The following is a 7,106-nucleotide window of genomic DNA, read 5'->3' as shown; positions in this document are numbered from 1 at the left end:
TATGCAGGTCAGGAAGCAACAGTTAGAACTGGACATGGAGCAACAGATTGGTTCCAAATAGGAAAAGGAGTACGTCAAGGCTATATATTGTCACCCTACTTATTTAACTTATATGCAGAGTACATCATGAGAAACGCTGGGCTGGAAGAAACACAAGCTGGAATCAAGATTGCCGGGAGAAATATCAATAACCTCAGATATGCAGATGACACCACCCTGATGGCAGAAACTGAAGAGGAACTCGAAAGCCTCTTGATGAAAGTGAAAGAGGAGAGTGAAAAAGTTGGCTTAAAGCTCAACATTCAGAAAACGAAGATCATGGCATCCAGTCCCATCACTTCATGGCAAATAGATGGGGAAACAGTGTCAGACTTGATTTTTGGGGCTCCAAAATCACTGCAGATGGTGACTGCAGCCATGAAATTAAAAGATGCTTACTCCTTGGAAGGAAAGTTATGACCAACCTAGATAGCATATTCAAAAGCAGAGACATTACTTTGCCAACAAAGGTCGGTCTAGTCAAGGCTATGGTTTTTCCTGTGGTCATGTATGGATGTGAGAGTTGGACTGTGAAGAAGGCTGAGCGCCGAAGAATTGATGCTTTTGAACTGTGGTGTTGGAGAAGACTCCTGAGAGTCCCTTGGACTGCAAGGAGATCCAAGCAGTCCATTCTGAAGGAGATCAGCCCTGGGATTTCTTTGGAAGGAATGATGCTAAAGCTGAAACTCCAGTACTTTGCCACCTCATGAGAAGAGTTGACTCATTGGAAAAGACTCTGATGCTGGGAGGGATTGGGAGCAAGAGGAGAAGGGGATGACAGAGGATGAAATGGCTGGATGTTATCACTGACTCGATGGACGTGAGTCTGAGTGAACTCCGGGAGTTGGTGATGGACAGGGAGGCCTGGCGTGCTGTGATTCATGGGGTCACAAAGAGTAGGACACGACTGAGCGCCTGAACTGAACTGAATTGAACTGAAGGATGCTTCTAGAAGCATTATCAGGGCTCCCCGGGTGGCTCAATGGTAAAGAATCTGCCTGCCAATCCAGGAGAAGCAAGAGATGCAGATTCGATTCCTGGGTTGGGAAGATCCCCTGGAGAAGGAAATGGCTATCCACTCCAGTATTCTTGCTTGGATAATCCCATGCACAGAGGAGCCTGGTGGGCTACAGTCCATGGGGCCACAAATGGTTGGACTGAGTGACTGAGCACTAGAAACATTATCCTTTTTCTTTTTTGCCATGATATAGAGGCATATTTCATCTTACAAACCTATTACAAATGTATCTAGATGTTTTCTCTTTCTTCCTAAAGCTGAAGCTAGTGTCATGTTCCCTGGGAAATTACGATGGTTCAGAGCAAACACAGGCTCTGGACTAAGTCTGGGTTTGACTGTAAGATCTGCCTTCTTCTTAGTATGACTCTGGATGCATTTCTTAACCACTTCCAGTCTCTGGATCCTAATCCACCAAAGCAGGCCATGATCACACACATACCGTATGAAGGTGTTGTCAGGGTTAAGTGAGTTGATGCAAACCAAGTTCCTGGCGAGGGATGATTGCTCCGTCAATGCAAGCTCTTATTCTCAATCTCCTGACTGGGCAGCACTCGGCAACCACTCCTGCGTGTCCATGTGTGTGAGGAGCCCAGCCGTCTATTCTCAAGCCCTTGGAATCAACAGGCTTGTTTGGTTTTGAGTCCCTGTCCTGCCCCGTTTATGGGCTGTGTGATCATGAGCAAGTCCCTCCTCTGCCTTGAGCTGGTTTCCTCATTCCTTAAAGAGCTGATAATATCACTATTAATATTACTCCTCCTGGTGTAGCAAGAATTCCTTTTAGGTCAATTCAGAAAGCATTTTCTGATACCCCACTATGCCCTAGGCCCAGTCTGTGTGTGGAAGGGGGGCTCCTAGAAAGAAAGACAAATCAGTCTAAGCCATGTACTTGAGGATCTAGTAGTCAAGTGGGCTAGATAGGCTGGTGATCCTACAAATTACCAAAGACTATGATGAATACAAGAGAAGGAGAACTAGTTAGAGGGTTCCAGGAAGTCTTCCTGGAGGAGGTGAAATCTCAGTTGGCTTTTGAAGAATGAATAGGAGTTTGCCAGACTCATTTTCCTTTAAAGTCAATAGAGATAGTTTGTGGAATCAGGGAGGTCTGTTGTACATGTGTGCACATGAGTGCACATGTGTGTACATGTGTGTGTGTGTCAGTCACTCATTCGTGTCCAACTCTCTGTGACCCCATGGACTGTAGTCTGCCAGGCTCCTCTGGAGTCCATAGAATTCTCCATGAAAGAATACTGGAGTGGGTAGCCATTTTCTTCTCCAGGGGATCTTCCCGACCCAGGGATTGAACCCAGATCTCCTGCATTGCAGGCAGATTCTTTACCATTTGAGCCACCAGGGAAGCTCCTGAAGTACATACCAGCTAGAGCTTTTCTTTTGTCCTAACCTCAAGGACCCCAGGCCCAATACTCTATCTCATCTCCCTCTTTTTTCCCAGATACCCCTCTGAAGGAGGCAGGTGAGCCTTGGTAGGCTGGTGAATTAAACCTGCTTTAAGGGGAAACAGGGCTTCCCCTAGGGGCTCAGAGGGTAAAGACTCTGCCTGTAGTACAGGAAACCCAGGTTCAGTCCCTGGGTTGGGAAGATCCCCTGGAGAAGAGAATGGCAATCCACTCCAGTATTCAGGCCTGGAGAATCCCATGGAGAGAGGAACCTGGCAGGCTACAGTCCATGGGGTTGCAAAGAGTCAGACGTGATTGAGCAAGTAACACTAAGAGGAAACAAGTCCAGGGATATCTCCATGGTGCTCCACTGGTTAACACTCCATGCTTCCAATGCAAGGGGTCATGAGTTTGATCCCTGGTTGGGGAACTAAGAACCACTTGCTGCATGGTAAGACCAAAATAAATAAATAATAGAGTCCAGCATAATATGATTTAAAAAATAAAAAAGGAAAGGAGCCCAAATCATGGCAGTTGGGAAGGGAGACTTCCCCGCCCTCCCCCTCTCCCCAGCCCACACAGATCACCTGGAGGTGGAGGCATCCTGCCTGGCACCTGCCCAGAGGAGCAGTCCACATCTAAAGACTGAGGCATTCCTCTGCCTTCCAGCGGAGTGGGCACAAAGACCCCACCTCCATTCCTCCTGCAGGCAGTGATCCCAGACATTGCCATTCACATCTTCACGACTCTGTCTCTGCCGGAATCACCCTTCCTCATCCTTTTCCTGCCCTCCCCAAGTCCTCACGTCACTGCCTCCGGAAGCTTCTGTTGCCTACCACTCCCGGCACAGTGGTCCCCCCGCACCTCTAGTGCTACCCCAAGTTGCATCATCATCACCCTGCATTCTGAGGCTCTGCCTCCCCTTAAGCAGGGAGCTCTCTGCAGGCAGGTACCGTGTCTGAGTGAGCTCTGTGTCCTCAGTCGCTGGCACAGAGCCCGATTCAGAGGACCTCGCTTGGTAAATGTTTGCTGAATTGAGCTGAACTGAGCTGAACTGGGCCCAGAATTCCCGCCTCTTTCCAGTCAATGTTTTTGTTTTCCTATCTTGGCAGGAAGCACAGGGCACACTCAAAGAGGTGACTGAAGAGTACGCAATGAACAGATTATTTAGAGGTCCGGGTTCGGTGAAAAGAAACCAACATGGTGCAGCACCCAGAGACTGGGTGCTGGGGAAGCACCACCCGCTAGGCCAGAAGGGGTAAAGAAGGGGAGCTAGAGTAAAATTGGGCAGGAGCTGCAGCCAGCAGAGAGGGGCTGCCCAGCAGGAACTGAGGATGCAGCCACCGCCAAACCACAGCCTGGAGTGGAGGGGGAGTCAGGGCCCACCATGCTCCTCCCACCCACCTCCTGCTCTTGCTCCCCATTGGTTGAACCCAAATGGTAGTCAGATACCAAAGAAGCCCAGGTGGTACAGGCCCCATATGGCAGCTTCCCTGGGCACAGAACAGAGTGAATGAAAGCAGAGAGCAGACCTGGATGGGGAAGTAGGGAAGACCCAGCACAAGTGGTTTTTCCCAAAATATCATCCACATTGCAACAACTTCAGGAGCTTGTTTCAAAAGCAGGTTCCTAGGCTCCAGACCCTGATGGTGGGCTTTTGTGGTGGCTCAGAGGGTAAAGAATCCACCTGCAATGCGGGAGACCTGGATTCGATCCCTGGGTCGGGAAGATCCCCTGGGGGAGGCCATGGCAACCCACTCCAGTATTCTTGGCTGGAGAATCCCTAAGGACAGAGGAGCCTGGTGGGCTACAGTCCATGGGGTCACAAAGAGTCGGACACCACTGAGCACAGGCTCCAGCCCAGACCTTCTAAATCAAAATAGCTGTCTACGGGGCCTGAGAATCTGTATTCTCAGGAAGTTCCCCCAAGTGATTCTAGAAATCACCTGAGGACCGCTGGAAAGTATGGAATTGTGGGAAATCTGAACTTGGTTAATTCAGAATTTTAACCCACAGATTCATCCCAGGGGTGGGGCCTAATGATGCTGGTTCTCCATCTGTGACTTCCAAGGGTCAGGGGAACCTCATTCATCCATTCGTTTACCCAGCACTCCTGACGTGTGCTAACCTCTGGGGCCTGGGGAAGCTTCTCCCCAGGTAGTACCTGGGGAGTAGTACTACCTCTCAGGTAGGTAAGGTGTTCCCTACCTGAACATCCTCAGGAAAGTGAAGTCGCTCAGTTGTGTCTGACTGTTTGCGACTCCATGGACTGTAGCCTATCAGGCTCCTCCATCCATGGGATTTTCCAGGCAAGAGTGCTGGAGTGGATTGCCATTTCCTTCTCCAGGGGATCTTCCCGACCCAGGAATCGAAGCGGGGCCTCCCGCATTGCGGGCAGACGCTTTACCGTCTGAGCCTAGGATAACGTCTTACATGCCACCTGGGGGTCCTTTTGGGGCTTCAGAAACCTGCCTACCATGTGGGGAGACTCCTCAGTGCTTCTGCCAACACCAGCTTAAGGACCAGGCCAAAAAGCAAGCAAACTCATAATTTCCACCACCTTCACACACAAGAAACCCAAACACATCTCTCTCCCGAGTTCGGGTGTATAACTGCCTGTGAAACATACACTCGGAGGTCCCACAGTCCCCCTGATCCACATAGCCGGTCCATCTTCTATCCCCAGCCCCCCACCCCAAGGCTCCCAGCAGAAATCTGGGAGTCACCTGTGACACCTCTCTCCCTGGACCCCTGCCCCCAGACACAAGGTCCATCCATCAGCCTCCTAACCCTACGGCCCCTCCCCTTGTCTAGGTTTCTGCCTACCCTTCAGGGCACCTACATCTCCCTGCTTTATCACTGCAATGACCTAACAAGCTCCCTTGTCCCTTCCCAAGGCATTGTTGCCCCAGGGATCTTTTAAATATGCAAAATCCAAACATGTCACACCCCTGCTCAACATCTTCATTGCTCCCCTGTGCCCTCAGGACCTAGTCCAGACTTGCTTAGGTAGAATACAAGGCTCTTGCACCTGGCCAAGCCTGACTTTCTACCTCATTCCCACCACTTCGCACCTGCTCCTCACCCCACACACCCTCACACTCTCATCATAGATTTTAAGCTCATTCACTTTCATATCTTCTCCCCAGAATCTCCCCACTTCTATACCTGTTAATTTCCCCCTTGCCTATCAAAGTCATCTCAAATGTTGTCTTATCCTTGAAGTCTTCTCTAACCCATGAGACTGTACTTCCTCAGAATCTTGCTGTCCTTTCTGAGAGATTTTTATCTCACCCCTGGAAATAGTCCATTTGTTTCTCCTATGAGTCTGTGATCTCTGTAAGGACAAGGATCAGTCATGCCTAATTTGCCTTTATTTCCCAGAGCTGACAGAATGCCTTCCAGCCCCCACCAGTGGGTAGATAGCAAGGTAGACTGAGAAACTGAATGGATCATAGTTTCTTGCACAGACAAGATTTTCCAAGAGAAGATCTAGGGAGGACTGCTTCATTAAATCCGCTAATTCTGACAGGAATTTCATCTGATTCTACAACTAGTGGAATGTACCATTCACTACACCAGGCTACACCATCAAGAACAATCTCTCCTCTCGAGGACCTCATGATAGTAGAGGAGACATTGTCTTAGGCATTTTCAGACTACAAGGAAAAGACATACTCAGGCTTCTTAGATACTGATGAAAGGGCTAGAGTAAGACACTTCCTGCATAGAAGCTTTTCTTGTGTGGAAGTAAGGAAGTTTGAGAACCCATCTAGCAGCAGCCCAGTCCCTCCGAGACAAGGATGTCAAATAGATCTCATGGAGGTTAGAATTAAAGTTCCTTGGGTCAGCCAGCTTTTGTCCCAGTAACACTGTATAATAAACCATCTCCCCAAAACTCAGTGTCTTAAAACAACAGTTTATTTGCAGTTTGATTATAGTGTGTGTGTGTATGTGTGTGCGCTAAGTCACTTCAGTCGTGTCCACCAGTCACGATGGGATTCTATCAGTGGGATTCTCTAGGCGAGAATACTGGAGTGGGTTGCCGTGCCCTCCTCTAGGGGATCGGCCTGACCCAGCGATCAAATCCGGGTCTCTTACTCTCCTGCATTGGCAGGCAGGTTCGTTACCACTAGTGCCCCCTGGAAAGACCTTGGTTGTAGTACTTCACATTTTTCTCATTTTTCTGGGACCAGCAGTCTACTTGGGGCAGTCTTTTTACAGCAGGAGCAGAAGTTCAAGAGGGACCAGCTTGACCACACAAGCCTGCTGAAAGCCTCTGATTGCATCACATCTGCTAACGTCCCATTGGTCAAAGCAAGCCACACGGCTCAGCCCAAAGTTCAGTAGGGACAAGTCCAGCTACTTCTAGTGGAAGGAACTTCCCGGTCACGTGGCAAAAAGCTTGGATGTAGGGAAAAGGGAAGAATTGGGGGCCAAGGCAATCTATACAACTTATCAGACTCCTCATTTTTCAAGATAGAGGTCATCTTAAAAACAGATATTAATGACTTATTGACTATGCCAAAGCCTTTGACTGTGTGGATCACAATAAACTGTGGAAAATTCTGAAAGAGATGGGAATACCAGACCATCTGACCTGCCTCTTGAGAAACCTATATGCAGGTCAGGAGGCAACAGTTAGAACTGGACAT

This window comes from Bison bison, unplaced genomic scaffold (assembly GCF_000754665.1).
Source record: "Bison bison bison isolate TAMUID 2011002044 unplaced genomic scaffold, Bison_UMD1.0 scf7180017864183, whole genome shotgun sequence".
In the NCBI taxonomy this organism is placed as follows: Eukaryota; Metazoa; Chordata; class Mammalia; order Artiodactyla; family Bovidae; genus Bison; species Bison bison.
This window is presented reverse-complemented; position numbering follows the sequence as displayed.